The sequence below is a fragment of the Marmota flaviventris genome, chromosome 4, assembly GCF_047511675.1.
Source record: "Marmota flaviventris isolate mMarFla1 chromosome 4, mMarFla1.hap1, whole genome shotgun sequence".
In the NCBI taxonomy this organism is placed as follows: Eukaryota; Metazoa; Chordata; class Mammalia; order Rodentia; family Sciuridae; genus Marmota; species Marmota flaviventris.
Window position 1 is genome coordinate 154,876,775 of NC_092501.1, and position 18,494 is coordinate 154,895,268.

General features: G+C 45.4%; 1 protein-coding gene across 3 annotated transcripts in view; it reads left to right on the forward strand.

Annotated features, from left to right (window-relative positions):
* Positions 1-266: 266 nt before the first annotated feature.
* The window catches only part of Farp1 (FERM, ARH/RhoGEF and pleckstrin domain protein 1), a 260,483-nt gene continuing 242,255 nt past the window's right edge, over positions 267-18,494 (forward strand). For all 3 annotated transcript variants that reach the window (XM_027938778.2, XM_071611599.1, XM_071611600.1), the window contains exon 1: positions 267-647. The gene's annotated coding sequence lies outside the window, so the exon portion shown is untranslated. The remainder of the gene's footprint in view (positions 648-18,494) is intronic.

Here is an 18,494-nt window from a genome sequence, read left to right on the forward strand (position 1 = left end):
CAGTACGCCCAAGTAAGGCACAGCCCGGAGGTGGTGTGGCCCTCGGGCCACCTCTCCGCGCACCTGCCCCCAGGGCGGAGCCTGGCAGCGCGCGCCGGCGCGCAGGTCGCCGGCCTGGACGCTGGAGGGGGCTGTGGCTCTCCTGCTGTCCCCGCGGCTCGGGCTGTGGGAGCCCAGGCTCCCCCCGCGGAGGGGCCGGCCCAGGCCGGGGAGGGGCGGCGGCCGCCGGCACTTCCCGCTCGCCTGGCCTCGGAGGCGGCGGGTCCAGCGTGGGCGCAGCGGCTGCAGGCGCTCGGCTTGGAGCGGGGCGGGGACGCGGCCACCGCCCGCTTTGCGCTGCTCCTCCCCGCGCGAGTGGCGCTCGGCTGGGCGTCAAGGCGGCCATGGCGACCCGGAGCCCGCTCCCCACCCACCCTGCCTGCTCCGCCCTCCCCTCCGCCCCGCGCCACCTTTGATGGCTCGGACCTCTGCCGGCCACCGCCAGCCCCGCTCGCGCGCCCGCGCCGCCGCCGCCTGCGGGTATTAATAGTCCGCGCCGCAGCCGCAGGCGCAGCCGGGAGCCGCCGCGCCCTCGCCAGCCGGGGGCTCGGGAGCTGCAGATCCCGCAGCCAGGACCGGGAGCCGCCGGAACCGCCGGCGCCGCCGAGGTAGGAGGCGCGCGGCGAACAATGACCGCGGCGGGGAGGGCGGGCGGGGGCCGAGGTGGTCCCGGCAGCGGGCGGCAACTTGTGCGAGTCCGACGCCTGCAGCGCACCGCGCCGGGGCGCGGGCGGAGGTGGGCGCGGGCCCGCGGGGTCCCGCCTGGAGGAGGCAGGCGGCCGGCCGGCTCCCGCAGCCCCGGCAACAATAGCGGGAGCTCCGGGGCCTCGGGGTCCGCGCCGCCCTTTGCTCCCTTCTCTCACCTCCGCCGGCCGGGCTGCGGGGCTCGGTGCCCGTCCTCTCCCGTCTCCCCACTCCCTGCGCCCTTCCCCCGCTTCCTCCCATCCCACCCCGCCGGGTGACAGCGGCCGACGCCGCTTCCGGACCTCGGGCCGCAATCTCGGTCCCCGAGGCCGGTTGTCGGCCAGGGAGGTGGCCGGTGGCGCGGATGCCACCGCGCCACTGAGTGCCCGCAGCTCTCCCACGCGCGGCGCCAGGCTCTCGGTGGGTGACAAAGACGAACACACCCTCTGCCAAAGTTAGATTTTTGTCTCATTACCGCACGCCTTTACGGAGGGCAAAGTTTGAGGTTTTCTTCTTTTAAGCCAAGGACAGATTTTGTGTGTGCGGTGAGCATATCAAAGCAACTTCTGATTGTGGTTTTATGATTAAGTTCCGGAAACTTTAGCTGTGTGATCCGGCTGAACCCGTGTGTGTGTGTGTGTGTGTGTGTGTGTGTGTGTGTGTTGGAGGGAGAAAATATGAGTTCCCTGTAATGGGTCTGGATTTCATTTATGGCAGCTGTAGACCAGCGGCTGTTGGGGATTATGTTGGGTTCCCCAGAAAGGAGGGGAGGCAAGACTCACAAAGAAACGCGGACCCTCGTATCAGATGGGCTTGTGGAGATGTGGGAGCGATTGCTTCTCATCTGGAACAATTTAACAGTCTCAGTTTCTCCCGCCCCTCCCCCTCCGTCAGCTCTCTGGAGTACCCGCGGCCTCAGGCTGTTTCATTTTATTATTGTTGTTAAACCTTCTTCCTTGTTAGTTTCCCAGGTTTGACTGGCTCAGCCCTGGCTCCTGCCATGGATACCCCGGGGACTCCCACCTCTTGCATCCAGCAGGCTGCGTTTTCGGAGCCAAACCCCGGCCTAGCATTTGGGTTACGTTTAAGGTGCTTTGCACGTGGTGACTTGCCAAGCCCATTTCAGAACATCCCCCAGCATTGTCTTGCTTTTCTTACTCAGTCTGAACAGGGAATGGAGAAAGAAAAGCCTTTTTGATCTTGAAAGCTTTAAGGGGGAGTTGCCTTAAAATTGTGCTGGTTTTTCGGATAAGGAAGTCTTTATCCTTGGCTTTCTTCCCTCATTCCTCTGTATGCCTGTGTGTGTGTGTGTGTGTGTGTGTGTGGGGGGGTATTACCCCAAGCTTTTCAGGTGGGTCCCTCTTCAGGATAGACAGATCCTGACAATGCACTTCATGTGTGGATACAGCATCCACATGGCTCACTTTATATTCCTGCAGCATCGTTCTGCAGCAAGGCACCAATATTGGAGTTACTCCAAGCACAACGAAACGTTTGTGTTTTTAGAATGTCTGGCTAATAGATCTGCTTCTGGGTAAAATAAATAGACGCATTATTGGGCAGTGGCTGGTTTACTGGGGGAAGTGCTGTGGAGATAGTGAGCGGATGCCTGCCTAGCCAGTGCCTCCTAGAGTCTCTTGTGTGGACAGGAAATTAGAAATACCTGGTGTTGAGGTAACTGTGCTTGTGTGGGTTCGGATTCTAGGATGTGCCCTCCTGTGACTTGGGGGGTGTGCTGGTTCATTTAGAAGAAGTTAATGTCATTGTGGAATACTTCTGAAGTTAGAATTACAATGCTCCTTTTCACATTGATATTCCTTTCTCTCCAATGGATGTAGGATCATATTAAAATGGAAATGCTGCTTTTTTGACCAAATATACTCAAAGAAAAATTTAAAATAATCGCTCCTAGACAACTTTGTTGCTGGGTTATTACAGTTATTTCAGAATTGTGCCGAGACTGTCAAGAACCTTTATATATGTGTTTGTTTTGCTTTTCATTAAATAAACTGTCCAAGGAAATTGCTTTTTAAAAAGATAAGAATTAAATATAGTATTGAAAAGGTTAGGTTTTTTTTTTTTTAACAGTGTTCCTAGTCCAATATTCATGAGCACATAGGAGTTTAATTCATTTGGAAAATGAGTGGAGGAGGATACTTGTGGTAAACAACAAAAAATGACTTTTTTTTTCCCATCCTAAAAGAGGTTAGAGAACACTAGACCAAAAAACAAGACCTGTTTCTTACATGTTAAATACGCTCAGAAAAAAATGACCTCTTGACATTCTGGGAGGATGAGGGAAACTTAATGAATTTGTAGGTACTTAATGTTTTGATAGCATGGTGAACTGGGCGTTTTATACAGACCTTTACGACTGGCCCCGCTTATTGCTGAGAACAACTTAGTATTTTAGAGGAAGGCACTGTCTCCTGTTTTTGAAGATGCACAGGTAAGAGGGGTCCATGTAATCCTGTAAATCATTTTGGATCCTTTCTACCTTGGTAGACAGGCATTCCCTGTGTTGGCTACCATTTGCCTGGGAGAGGATAGAGGAAATCTTAGGACCTTATGCCTGTGCCTCTCTTATTGTTTTGGATTGAATGATCTCTCCAAGCTGGGCCTTTGAGTGGTAAGTGGTATATCAACTCCCTTTTCTTGGGGAGTTTATCCTGTGGCATTACTTGATCACTGTCCTCCTGCTCTGGTTTGCCATAGTGGCATAGGTTTAGCTGTTACCTTATCAACCTTTTCCACATAGCTAGAAAGAGCCAAAGGGTTTCCATTCAAATGATTTGAAGCCCTATTTTTTCCAGTCCCCTTATGTCAAATGCAGCTTTTGTTTTTAGTGCAGAAGCCCTCACACACTGTTTATGTCAATGTGGAGAAACTGCCTTTTTTTTTTTTTTAGTTGTTTTTGGCCACAATATCTTCATTTTATGTATTTATATGTGGTGCTGAGGATCAAACCCAGGGCCTTGCATGTGCTAGGCGAGTGCTCTATCACTGAGCCACAACCCCAGCCGGAAACTGCTTTTTAATAGATACAGTTGTCCTGGTTTTAATCAGTGAAATGTTTTGCCAAGTTGATACTTTGAGCAAAAGTGGACAGTTGATACATTATGAAAACATGTTGCTCTAAGGTTTTGATAATTATGAAATTAACCAGAGAACCATCAAGATGGGCATTGTGTTGTGTCCATCTACACCTAAAAAATAAATGTTTGAAAAAAAAATGATGTGATTCACACTGAGGGTTTGCTCAGCGCTGCTTATGAACTTCCATTGTAGTTTTCTTATCTATTGAGGGATAGAAAGAAATTATAGGCAAATTGCAAGATTGGCAGTTAATATGGGAGCTCATCATTTATACTGAATTAATTTCATATATAAAGCTATCATATCTGTATTTGTTTAAAAAAGAAAAAGCCAAACCAGATTTAACTCTTTACCAGCAGGGTAAATTCACTTTAGGCTTAGACCTTGGTGAAATGCTTTTCATATAGATTACCTATTATCTTAAAAATCTAGTAGAATGACTTTCACAATTTTGGTCTCATCCTGAATCTGGTATAGTGCCTGGAACATAGCAAACCCTTAGTGGCTAGAGTTTAGTCTTTTAATGCAACTTTTAATGTCCTTTCAAATGAGTCTTCAGGTTTTTAAAAAGTAATTTGTGGTGCTGGGGATTGAACCCAGGGCCTTGTGCATTGCGAGGCAAGCACTCTACCAACTGAGCTATATTCCAAGCTCCAGTCTTCAGGGTTTTTAAGAGAAAGTTGATATTAGCACTGGCAGATTGAAGTTCCAGGAATTTGAAATTTTGATATTTGATTTTATTTCCATTTCATTCTAATTTAGCAGTTTGGTTCTTAAAGCTGGTGCATAATGTAAAAAGACAGATTGATTTCTCTCTCTCTCTCTCACACACACACACACAGAGAGACCACAAATCAGACAAGGAGAGTGTGAAGGAAAAAGTAAAACTCACCTGAGTCCTACCACCTGTTACCCAGACCGTCCATTGAGATTTTGGCATGGGGTTTTCTATATGTCCTCATTTCTGAGCTTCCCCCAGACTCGGTGGCTTTCTGTTTTCCTGGCTCTTATCTGTATAATTCACTGGGCTCACCATCCTTCTTCTGTACCGAGGTTTGCTTCTGGGATGGTGTCCCTTCTTTCAGAGATGCATCTTTTAGAATTCCCTTAGTGAGCATCTGTTCCTGGCACCCTAGTTCTGCTGTGCTTTATTTTGACTTCTGAATGATGGGTCACCTCAGTTGGCGGTTCTGGGTGGTGGCTCCTGTCTTACTGGTTCTCATGTGGTCCTGTGGCAGGGGCTGGCTGTTGTTGGTAAAGTCAGTCTTTTCTCTCTGGCTGCTTTTAAGATTCTTGGGTGCTCTGCAGTTCAACATACTGTGTGGTCTACTTCTTTTCTCCTTTTCTTTTTCCCTCCCTCTCCCTCCCTTCTCCCGCTCCCATCTTCTTATCAGTCCCTTTCTGTTCTTCAGTCCTGTTCTGGTTTCTGGATAGGGTGGTTTGTCCATTTCTCCTTGGCCACCAAGTTGTTTTTGGTTTGGGTTAAGTGGATAAAGCTACTACCGGCATCTGTGAACAAGCCTTTGAGTGGAGGTCTGTTTCCATTTTTCTTACTGCTTCTTCTGATGTCTGTATGTTTAGTTCCTATCTGTTTTTCCAAAGGAGTTCCCTGTTTGAGATTCCCACCAGAAATGTATGATCCTCGCCAACACTTGAAATTGTCGGTCTTTTCCCTTTTAGCCATTTAGGTGGATATATATAATGATATCTCATTGTTTGTGTGTGTGTGTGTGTATGTGTGTGTTTTAAATGTTTTCCTGGTGGCTATTAATAACTTTTCATGTTTTTACTGATTAATTGTATGTTTAGTGAATTTCTAATGTGTTTTGTATTTATAATTGTTTTTTTGTTTGATTTATGTAACATCTGTCTTTTCTAGTATACTTAGCATTTCTCTTAATGTTATATTACTGTTGTAGGAGCTTGTTACATATGTTATACACTCTGGATATAAGTTCTATGGTGGATCTGTGTCATTTGAATATTTTTTGCCTTTTTTTTTGGTATTGAACCCAGGGACACTTTATCACTGAACTGAATCCCCAGATCTTTAAACTTATTTATTTATTAATTTTTAGTAGTCAGTGGCCTTCATTTTACTTATTTATATGCAATACTGAGAATCGAACCCAGTGCCTCAAACATGCTAGGCAAGTGCTCTACTGAGCTATAGTCCTAGCCCCTATTCCCAGCCCTTTTTATTATTAATTTATTTTTGGTACCAGGGTGTGAACTCAGGGGTGCTTAACCACTGAGCCACATCCCCAGCCCTTTTTATTTTTTTTCTTTTGAGACAGGATCTCATTGAAATGTTTAGAGCCTTGCTGTGTCTCAGTTTCTAACTCAGATTAATACGCATTATGAAGTTACGGAATATGTTTTCCTAAGTTTTGGTTCTCCTGCCCATAAAAATTAAATAGTAAACATTGGTTGATTTGAATTAGAATTTGTGAAATGAACTCTTTGATATTTTAGAATGTAGTAGTGGGATGGTATCAAAAGTACCGAGTTGGGAGTGTAGGTACTAATGCAGACAGATCTGTCTTGAAACAGCCTCCTTTTTTGGGGACATTGGGCAAGTTATCTTCTCTCTTTCCCAAAAACCTCAAGGGAACATTTAAGAGTGCATTTATCTGCAAGTGACAGAATGTCTGACAAGTAGCAATTTAAGCCATCAGATATTTAGTTGGCTAGCCCCTATTCCCAGCCCTTTTTATTATTTATTTATTTTTGGTACCAGGGAGTGAACTCAGGGCGTTTAACCACTGAGCCACATCCCCAGCCCTTTTAATGATTTTTCTTTTGAGACAGGATCTCATTGGGATGTTTAGGGCCTTGCTAAGTTGCTGAGGCTGGCTTTGAACTTGCGACCCTCCTGCTTTCCCAGATCACTGGGACTACAGGTGTGTATGAGAGGAGGGACCTCCCACCTTGTGACTCAGCCTCAGTGTCATTAAGGACCCAGGTGCTCTGTCCTTCCCTGCTGTCGTCCTCTGCAGGCTGCTCCTGTGCTTGGGCTTGTTGGATGAGGTAATCAGACCATGCTGGCCCAACTAGCTGTTGTGGCTGGTGGTGGCTGCAGCTCCAAGCTACATACTGTCACCCATTTGGTGTGGTTAGATCAATAGTGGCTTAGGCTCCTTTAAGCCTCCAGCATCTGGGAGATTTTTGAAGAGGGGTCTGGGGAGTGTTTCTGTACTCTTAAAAAGAGACCCAAAGACCAGATGGGATGACTTGGGCAAGAAGAGGCTGGAGCTGGAGGATGGATCCAGAGACTGTTATGTGTCGTTGAGTCATACAGATATTTTTGCACCTGGCAATTGGTACTCTAAATAATACTAATTTGCACTTAGTGTTTTTTTTTTTTTTTTTTTTTAAAGTAAATGTGTTTACCTTCTAATTCTGCTGGAGTTGGGATTTTCTGTTGCTGATACAAAGCATCAAGACTGATAAATTGGAAGAGTTTATCTTTCATCTGGCATTTAACATTATCTTTGAGAAGACTCTTTTCTATCTGTTATTTACATGAAAAGTGGTTTTGTGGATATGCCAGATCACTCAGAGATGAGCTGTTTTTTAAGGACTTAAAACATTTTTTTTTTTTTTTTAGTTGTTGATGGGCCTTTATTTTATTCATTTATTTATATGTGGTGCTGAGAATTGAACCCAGTGCCTCACACGTGCTAGGCAAGTGCTGAGCCACAGCCACAGCCCCTTAAGGACTTTTGATATTTGAGAATGTATGCAAACCATACAACCAAGTCTCCATGAATTTTACCTCTTTTTATTGGTGGCCTTGTAGGACGTCTGCTTGGAATTGACCACATTGCAGTTTGAAATCACAGAACACATTTGGCTATGATAGTAACAACCGAGTATCAGTTTATTTCTTTAAGAAAAGCAATGGCAGTGCCTGCCATTTCCATTAACCTAGGATGGCATTTATGGACACATTTAGTATAGCTTAGGGGGTTTGTGAGGACATCATTAATCAGGGGTTCAGTATCTTCCTTTATAATCCTCCTATGGCCTTTGATTCTCTGGCATCTGATCCTCTGGTCAAGGTGGAGCCATGTGGAGGGACCTGCTTAGAAATCACAATTTGGGAAAACTAGAGGTTTCTTGAATGAAAAAAACCTGATAAATGAATTTGTAAAAAAAAAAAAAAAAGTTAAAATGATTTTAATAGTAACCTTAGTGTTAGTTCAAGCAAATGAACATAAAACACCCAGGTGAAAAAAATTATAGCACGTAGAACTACAATATTTTTATCTTTTAATTTATTTGACATAATGTTTTAAAAGGAAACCTGAGCCAGGCATGGAGGCTCATGCCTGTAATTCCAGTGGCTTGGGAGACTGAGGCAGGAGGATCACAAGTTCAAGGCCAGCCTCAGCAATAGAGAGGCCCTGAGCAACTCAGTGAGACCTGTCTCTAAATAAAACACAAAAAAGAGATGGGATGTGGCTCAGTGGTCGAGTGCCCCTGAGTTCAATCCCCAGTTCCAAAAGAAAAAAAAAAAAAAAAAGAAAAGAAAATATGAGCCCTTTTCCCTTGTTACTTGCATGGCCAATTGAGGAGGTTAATTTGCATTTTTCCTGCTGTTTTATTTTTAGATCATTTTATATAAGGGCTGATCAGGCGATCAGATATTTAGTTTATTGAATATATTGAATCTGCTAGTTACTGTTGGTGTCACAAAATTAGGGCTTAATCCCTGTTTTCAAAGAGCATAGCATCTAGACTGGATGAGAGAACCAGGTGTCATAAAAGGCGATCCGCAAGAAGCGATTGCGGAAGGCGCTAGTGTTGACGGAAGCATGCAGGATCGTGGGCCCTGGGCTCTGTTTGGAAGAAGTGACATTGGACTTGAGCCTTGAGTAATGAAGCATGTTCTTGTTTCCTTGTTTATTTTAGTGCCTTACTTGGTCGCATGTTTAAAGTAACAGTTTTTAAAAATTCAAGAATAAAACAAGGTAAAAACCCTTGTAGTCTTGCTGATCAAAGATTGTGAAAATTCGAATTTGGTTTATGTCCATTTGTGCTTTGGCACCTTGTCTATTTCCAGGATTTTTTTCCTACATGGACAGATATACATTTAAAATAGTAGATAGAATGATGCAAGTACACTTTAGGAGCCACGTGTCCCCTTAACATTAGCTGAGTTTTTTCCATATTGAATTTCCTTTGAAATTAAAATGTCTAACAGTGGTGCGATGATCCCTGTGTAGTTCTGCAGAACGCGTCCAGTGTCCTTCATTGGCTGTGTGGTTTGCTTGCGGCCTTTTGCTGCAGGGACCACCTGTACCTAAGTCTGTGGAGTGAAAGTCTCTGGGGCTTTTTCGTTGCAAGGGACAGAAGCGCAGTTTAGGTCCTTTGCAGAAGAGGGGAGTTTCTGAGCTCTCAGTACCAACCCCAGGAAAGGCAGAGGTGGACCGTGTCGGGATCTGGACCTGGACCCACACATTTGAGCCCCCTGGTGGGTGGCTCTTTGGGTGTCTGGTCTCTGCTTTTCATGGGCATTGGTTTTGTTTTCCTTGTTACCCTCTCTACGGCCATTCTGAGTGGGACAGTTTGGTGATGGAGGTGTTGGAGGTGGACAGGGGAGGAGGGAGTGGGCAGCTTTCTGCACATTGCAGGAAGTTTAGCATCCATAGTGCCCACCCTAAAATTTAAGTGGTCCCTCAGTCATCCTGGCTGTTAATATCAGCTGCCTACACTTTTTTGGTACCAGTGATTAAACCCAGGGGTGCTTAACCACTGAGCCACATCCCTAGCCCTTTTGTGTGTTTTATTTAGAGACAGGGTGTCACTGAGTTGCTTAGGGCCTCACTAAGTTGCTGAGGCTGGCTTTGTCCTGGAGATCCTCCTGCCTCAGCCTCCCAAGCCTCTGGGATTACAGGCCAGCACCATGGCTGGCTGGCTTCCTACACTTTCAGTTCCCCTTGGGTTTCTGTTGTGAGAGGATGCCTAGGAGCTGTGTGGCCCCTCCCACCAGGTGTGACTCCAGATTGCCCAGGCAAGGGGCCACTCTTGTGGTGGACAGTGTGTGTGTGTACCCCCAGGGTGGGCTGAAAGATCTGGAGAGAACAGGGTGAGGAGATTGTGCCCAGACAAGAGTTGCCTTTCCAGAATTGATCAGCACACACAAGGAAAGACATGTCTGTGGGGGATGGATCAGCAGGGAACACGAGGGCAGAAGTAAAAACCAGAAGCCCCTCTGTCCCCACCTGGTGGGGGTGGCACAGGAGGCCCTGGAAGTCCACCATGGCATAAACCTTGATGTCTGTGCTAAACGTGCAGCCCTTCTGATCCGGCATCTCTTGTGCCAGGTGTCATAAGTCATTTGTCACTCCTTATATCTTGCCCTCTCACTTGTATTCAGTCACATCTTCCAGTGTGGTAGAAAGGAGGGCGGAGGGAGCTCTGGCTCTATGTGACTCCTCGGCACGACTGTCCCTCTAGTGAAGGTTGAGTCCGGTCCCGAGTACCGGTGGGAGACCAGCAGGGCCTGGGGCCGGGAGGGGTGGGCACTGACCAGCGTGGGGAGACGCCACCCACCCTCTTGCTGTCTGTCACAGTCCTTGGTGACTGAAGTTATGATTTCCCTCTGCCCTAGTCCAGCCCCAGCACACTGGGCCATTGCGGAATACCGTCCTATGTTGACAGAGGAGACAGCGCATTTGTGGCACACCCGTGCCTTGCACGCTCATCAGAGCCCCGGTTCAAGCGCGTGGGTTCTGCGGTCTCCTGGTGCAGCGTGGAGCCGTGGAAGAGCTCGGGGAGCAGCAGCGCGCAGGCCCAGCCCGTCTCCGTTTCCCGCCATCCGTGTCTGGCACGGTCCCTCCCTATGTAGTTTTGCTTTTTTCACCAAAATTAGTTCTTGGGGGTCAGAAGCCATGTCTCAAACTTCTCATTGAATCTTCCGGGCACTTAGAAAAAAGCCTTTCTTTGGTTGATTAGTGAAAGGCACATCATGGGATCATGGTTGGAGTTTCTGGGTCTTCACAAGTTAGGATGAAACCGATCTTATTAATGGGATCTGTTCAGTACCTCCCACAGGGTGGGCACTATTCTTTGTGTGTGTGTGTGTGTGTGTGTATAGATAATTCAGTTGCAGACTGACTTATTCATTTTATTCATTTATTTGTATGTGGGGCTGGGGATCGAACCCAGGGCCTCGCACGTGCCAGCGAGCGCTCTGCCCCTGAGCCCCAGCCCCAGCCCCGTGAGCATTAGTGAGTGAAGGCCCTGCCCTGGCGGAGAGTATGCGTATGTGTCTGTATTTTCTTTGAGACAGTTTTGATTCTGAAAGGAGGTGCTGACTGCCAGGGGACCAGGAGGAAAGCTGTCCAGGTGTATGATCTCCTAGTGCTCACAGAACTTCTGAGATGTCCATGGTGGCAGAGGTGGGTGGTATTTCCTAGACACCATGAGACAGCTGCTCTTGGGCAGTCTGGGGGCACATACAGCGATTTCTTGGACCTTCAGAGATGGAGCCCACTCTCTGTTCTTCCCGTAAACATTGATCAGAACCCGAGCAGTTGTGTATGTTCCTTGCGGTGTGTCCTGGGGATCCAGCTAGGGCCTGTGTGCTGAGTGAGTGTGCTGCCTCTGAGCTCCCCCAGCCTGTATCTGTGTTCTTTGAAGGAGCTTTAACTCCCACAGGAAAATGTTTGTGGGGAATATAAGAGGAGGTTTGTCCTTGGCTGTCAAGGAAGGTGATGTTAACTTTCTGAAAGAAGGTGGAATATGGGACACAAACCACGGATTCTAAATAATTTGCTTTTATAAATCCTTGAGATCCTCACTTTAGGATTTGAAAATCAAGAAGACCCTAGTCGGGCTGGGGATGTGGCTCAAGCGGCCCGGGTTCGATCCTCAGCACCACATACAAACAAAGATGTTGTGTCTGCCAAAAACTGAAAAATAAATATTGAAATTCTCTCTCTCTCTCTCTTAAAAAAAATAAAAAATAAAAAAAAGACCCTAGTCCCTGAAGGTGATTTAACAAATGGTTTTGTTTCTCTTTAAGGGGAAAAATGAGTTGAAATTGCTTATAAAGGGAGGTATTTGTACTTTTATTTTAAAAATTAAGAGTAAAACTGATGTTTTTCTTGGTTGCGTAGTTCTGTGAGCTCTAACACATGCGTAGATCTGTGTAGCCAGTGTCCATTCAGGACAGGAACATTTCTGTCACTTCAAAAAAACTCCCTTGTGTATCCTTTGTCACCCTAGCCCATTAACCACTGACCTTTGCTCTGTCACCGGCTATACTTTGGTCTTTTTCAAAAAACTTTCATCACAACATGTGTGACCTTTTGAGACTGGCTTTTTTCATCCAACATGTCATCTTTGGGGGTCTCCTAAGTTGTTGTGCACGACTGGAATTGCTTTACTTTTACAGATGAATAGTAGTTCATCTTGCAGATGACTTGGGTGTGTACCCATTTAGCCACTGAAGTACAAACAACAAATGAAGTTGTTTCCAGTTCGGGGCAGTTATGGCTGTAAACTTAGAGCTGCTGTAAACTTTCGCATATGAGTTCCATGTGGACATGGTTTTGACTTCCTGTGGGTAAGACATCTGGAAGTGGAGTCCTTGTCAGCACTTGGTATTGTCAGTACCTTTTTTGTTTAACCATTTTATTTGGTTTGTACTGGTATCTTATCATGGTGTTTGACATACGTGTGTACATATAAGCACACACATACACATACGTATGCATACATATATGCATGTGTACATATTTACACACACTTTTTTCCTATCAGGGGTGCGGTACCACTAAGCCATATCCCCAGCCCTTTTTATTTTTTATTTGAGGTAGGATCTTGCTAAGTTGCCTCAAACTTGCAATCTTCCTGCCTTAGCCTCCAGAGTCACTGGTTTACGGTCTGAACCACTGCACCTGGCTATATTTATTTTTTAAACAAAAAACACAGAAAAACATTTTTAAAGGGAACCAACTGAAGAAATGACTAGTTTCTTGGACTATGTAGCAGAGTCCTAAGGAGCTCTGTGAGCTGCCTATTTTTGGAACCGTGGGCCAGAAGGGCAATGTGTAGGTAAAAGTAGAACCTACCAAAAAGGTTCTGCAGGGAATAAATGTAAAGATGTCAGTCCTAAAGTGCTTATCTCAAAGGCCGATAGGGTGTATAGATTAATTTCAGTAACTATTTTGTTAATTTTTCTACACAAAATGCAGTGATAGTAAAATCACTGAAGCAACCACTGGACAGTGTCAATGTGGGCAGGACACAGCCATCGGGTCACAGGATGGTTAGCTATTGCTTCAAGGCCACTTTATCCACTTAAAGTAACAGAAAATATTATCTTTTTTTCATTTCTCTGGGTTAGGACTTTAGAAGTGCCTTAAATGAGCAATCCAGATTCACGTGTTTACAATGAAGATGTCCGTGGGGGCTTTAAGATCTGCTTCCCAGAAGTCTCATTAGGCTGCATAGGCAGGTTGGTTGAGCGTCCTCACAACATGGTGGCTGCCTTTGCCCAGAATGAGAGATCCATGAGGAAGCCACAGTAGAAAGCACCATAATTTTTATGAGCTAGTCCTGGCAGTCACACACTGTCACTTCCACAGTATTCTTGGTTATAGGGGCCAGCCGTGATTCCCTGGGAGATGACTGCACAAATGTGTGGATGCCATGAGGCAAGAGTCATTGGGCGCCATTTTGGAAGCTGACTGCCAGAGGCCCTGAGGAATCTGTGTTCAGCTTCCACCTCTGCCACTCACAAGTTGTGTGTCTAGAGAAAATCATTTCATTACTGAGTTCCAGGTTCCCCTCATCTTTAAAATGGAGGTAACACCTAGAACATGATACCTACTGAGATAGAAATCTTGAATTCTACATAACTTGCTTATCAAAGTCCTTGTGATCAGCATTTTTGAAAATATGGAATCTTGAAGATTTGAAATTTCTTTTGGAAATTGAAGAAAATACAATAAGGGACTCTGGCAGTTTATAAAAACCTTGTGATATCTCATATTATTAAACGATGAAGCTTTGAATTGTAACTGTGCACAACATGTAAACAAAGGTCAGCACATTAAGGAATAACATTCTTTTTTAGTAAAGGTCTTGGTCAGGGCTTCTTTCACTTTTAGAGTCCGTATATGATTTTAATTTTTTCCTTCCTAAAAGGGGAAATCCAATCATTTTGAATAAGTGAAGACCAAATTCCTTATCAACTCTTGTTCTCAAATCTTTAGTAATCTCCCCAAATAGGAACTGTGTAGTGCGCAGCCTGGTGGGTTGTGTCAGAGGGGCTCCGAGACGTTGCCGATGGGTTTATCCTGTCTGCGGAGCAGATACTAAGGATCCCTGCACGACATTCCCAACTCTTTAATAGAGATCTCAGAAAACACTAGCTCTTCGAGGAGTTTTAAAATGCTTAAGTCAGCACCCTTGACTTTATTGGAGCAGTAAAGAGATCTTTCAGTTTTGGAGTGATGTCACATGTGATAACATCACTGTTTTGCTGTAACTGATGATGAGGGGAGGTGGAAAGAAATTGGGTGTCTTTGCCCTGTTTTCTTCTCCAGCCTTCTGTATCTCACTACCCCCAGGCCCCAGCCTGTGCCCCTGCCCTCCTGCCCCATGCTGGCCAAGACCAGGCTCCTCAGAGAGGCCGCAGGAGCCTTCCTTTCTCACTCTACCTGTCTCTTCACCTGCTGCCTCTATTTTCCACCTGATTGCTCTGGGTTCAGCCCTCCTTCCAGAAGCCTCTTGAAGGCTAAGATCTACTGGGGTGCTAACCTGGGCTCCCACATTTCCACTGTCTTCCCCACTCATTTTGTTTGAGTATTTTGAAGTCCCAGGCTGAGTTCTAACTGCCTTAAATACCAAGCTCATTTCATTAGTCTCATGATCTGATTTTTATCCTCTTTTTACACAAGAGGAAACTGAGGCATAGAGAGGTTAAATGACTTGTCTAAGGTCACACAGCTTGACAGAGCTGGAATAGAAGCTTGGAAGACTTTCAGTAAGTCTTCCCTAGTTACTGAGAGCAAGTTTACAGTATTTATACCTCTGCACTCAGCACCTTAAAAGTGCCCAGAATATAGTAGGTGCTCAGTGAAAACTTAAAAATTAACTGTCTTGAGTGATAAATTTTGTCATGAATCATTTTTTTCCATTTCTTGGTAAAATGTAGTCTCCCATGACTTCCTCAGGATGTGGAGGTCTGAGTTATTGCTCACCTTCTTCTCTGACCACTGTTTTGTGATTATGTCCTCAGTTTGCTAGATGAAAGATGAGCACGTTTGTTTAAGATTGTGTATATATATATGCATTGAGAAAGGATGTAGTTCATGGTGTTCTTCAGATAGGACTAATACCAGTGATTTTTTTTTCTCCTTTGAATTTTTCTAATTTTCTGAAGTTTCCATAATGAATTTTTATTGCTCTTATAATTAACAAACTAGGTTACTTACACTGAGAGGATTAAACTATTTCTCAGAGATACATATGTGAAAAGGGAAACCTTTAAACAGTCTTCCCCTGTGAATTAAGCTAAACTTGCACATATGTAAACAATCATGTGTGACATACTTTTGGCTATAGAACATGGCCTTGCAAATATATCCCTGTGGGACTATAGAAACCATCTACTCAAGAATCATTTTCTTCTCCCCACTTTGTTAATGGCACAAAATGAAGGAATGTTAGATGAACTTGACACTTGTGGGAGGGGTGGCTTTCTTGGGAGTTATTTATCCCAGGAAATTTTTTTTTGTTTGTGGTTTGGAAGTTTAAGATCGTGAGATCTGTTTTCCCAACCAGTGGATGTTTTGGTCTGAGATAGAATAATTCGTAAGCAGTGAGCCCTGACCCTAGGTCCCATTTCAGAATAGTAATTCCAAAGTCACATAAGTACATCTCAAAGTGAATATGAGGTCCAGAGTTGGTGGGAAGGCTCAGAGCCTGTGGTAGGAAGCCCCAGAGAGGGAAGAGTTGCTTCTCTGAGGCTTTTAAGTTATTTAGCCAAAATTGCAGGGGATAAGACACTGTCCTTATGATGTGATTTCTTTTATTTAAAAAAAACCAGCCATGCTTTGGGCATGCAGAGGTGGCTTGGTTTTCTAGCCACGCCCTGCTGATCGGCATGTGCCTGCACCTGGAGGAGTGGGACTGGAGCTTTTGTCCTGCTTGTCATCCACTCCCCCCACCCCCCCACTTGGTTCAGGTCCAAAGGCTGAGGAGGAAAGTGAGACAAGTCATCTTCAAGGACTGGAAAGGAAGACCACATAACCCAGCAGGAAGCATTTCCTGAACGTTGCTTGGAAGTCTGCTGTGTGAACTAGAAGGCAAATAGCACACCGGAAGTGCTCTTGGTGTCCTGGTTGGGGTGATTCCTGGTCGCACGCTCTCCCCACTGGTGCTGTGCTGGTGCTGTGCCTGGTGCCTGGCATATATTTGTCCTCAGTCGCCGTTCAGGGAGGGAGCCCTGCAAGCTCAGGCTCAGCCCCCCATCTTCACTGAAAATGTTGTCATCTCATTCATCTGGATTTTAAAATTACTTTTAATTTTTAAAAAATATTCGTTAAAAATGATTATCTGCTTAATTATTGAGTGTTTTGGCGCCTCCTGGATTTTGCCCAGGGCCAGCGCCGGTCTTGCCCCACCTAGTGCCAAACAGCAGTCCCCAGGCAGAGGGTGGGACTCTAACCTGCCACCTGCTCGGTCATCAGCCTCTGCAGCACCTTTCAGAATGCTTCTCTGTCACTTGATACCGAGTTGCTGGTATCCAGGTCACTTATAGCATTTTAGCTTTGAGAAACCAAACCCCAGGCTGATAAAAGCTGAGAGTCACCGTGGCCATGAAGCCTTGATTTGTAGCTTGGTGATAACGGTTTGGGGTGGGGACTGGGTGGTGTGTGTGTGTGTGTGTGTAGGGGGAGTATGGCTTTTACATTGAAGTCACATTATAAAGGAGCTATGAAGTGAGGGCTTTTCAGGGTGCAGATCATACCTCTGGCAGGGGGTGCTGTGGGCATCACGTGCCAGGCTCTGTCTCTTCCCCTGCGTTCCTGCAGGTTGACTTGGGTAGACCAGCTGTCCTAAATCCATCACCAGGGAGCCTAATGCACTCCGCTGGGGAATTGGTTGTGTTTCACTGAGACTTTTTCTTTTTTTTTTAATAAGAAAATAATCTTGTTTCTTTATAAATTTTTTTTCTCACTTTTTAATTACAAAAATAATAGGGTCACTGTCAGAGTGTTCAAAAATGAATAAAGAGAAAGCAATCAGGCAAAATACATGCATACACTTACTGTTGCTATTTACCACAACTCCACATACAGATTGCTTTTTCCATATTTCGCTTTCTTTCCTAAGTTTTTAAAAACGGATTGTATTTTTTAAACCAGCTTTAGGTTCTCAGCAAAATGGAACACAAGTTAGCCACTATATGTGCCCCGCCTAAAACCCATTATGAACTTCCTATATTTTCCTTAATTTGTGCATTTTTTACAATGTTTCCTTTTTCAAATTTATAATATATTCTACATATGTTTTGTGGACCTCTTTCTCCCCAGTTATCTTGCCTCAGTAATCCTTAAGTCAACATGATTAGGGTCAAAGGTCTTGTAAGGTCATTTCCTGTTGACCTTTCCTCGGAGGAAGGCAGCTCAGCTCGGTTCACATGATGGGAGGGAGGTCCCAGATGACTTGGGGTTTGAATATTTATAATGTAGAGATTTCCCAGGATGAGCTTGGAGGAATTGAGGGCCTATGAGGGCTCTGCCCTTCCTGTCTCTTTTATCACATTTTTTTCTCAACAGCATTTGGGGGAGGGGGCCTTAGGATTCATGTGCTATATCAAGTGTTCAGCCTTCCCCATGAGTTAGAAAACAGAACTGGGGTGAGAGTGTTTCCAGAAAAGTCTTGTGTGTTAGAGGAGCACCTGAGTCAGATGAATTCCTCTGGAAGTTAATACTTCTGTGGGCCCTGCTGTCCGCAAGCTGGGGGTGGGGTGGGGCAGGGCCAGAGGGAGCAGACAGTGTGGCAGGCAGGCAAGACCAGAGGCAGGATTTCCAGCTCCAAGGTGTGCAAGTGTCTTTCCCTTGTGCACCTGTAGACTTTGGCCTATTTTGTGCACTTTGCATAACTACTGCCTGAGGAAGGGCGTGGTCCCTGGTAGGTGTTCATTAAATCTTTGCTAAAAGAATAAAGAAAGGTGAGGCTCCCACTTGGAGTTTCTGGTAAAAGTACCTTGAACCTCTCTCAGCTGTTGGTCACAGATTGCTTGCAAAGCTAAATTTATTCCTGGTCCTTGTCCCTGGAGTCCCTTCCTTTAGCTTCTAGATTCTGTTTCTACCTTTCTGAGGGATAGACCAGGTTAGAAGTGCTTTAACAACATTCTTGCAAGTTGGGAGCTACCAGACCTTAAGAACAAATACCCTTTCAGAGAGAAAAAAATAAAAAATGCTTATTTGGGACTGTGATATCATACATCAGTGGCCTATAAATTAAACTTGGCCTGACCTTTCTAAATGCCCCATGATTACCCTTCTTTAGAGTAATTCTGAGTAAATTGCTGGATTGCCTGCTACCTTTCTGAGTCATGCTGGCTGGAGTCCTGTGCTGTGGAGAGCAGTGAGGGTTCTAGTAGCATTGACTGGGGGCGAAGGGAGGGAAGGGGGCCCAGGAAA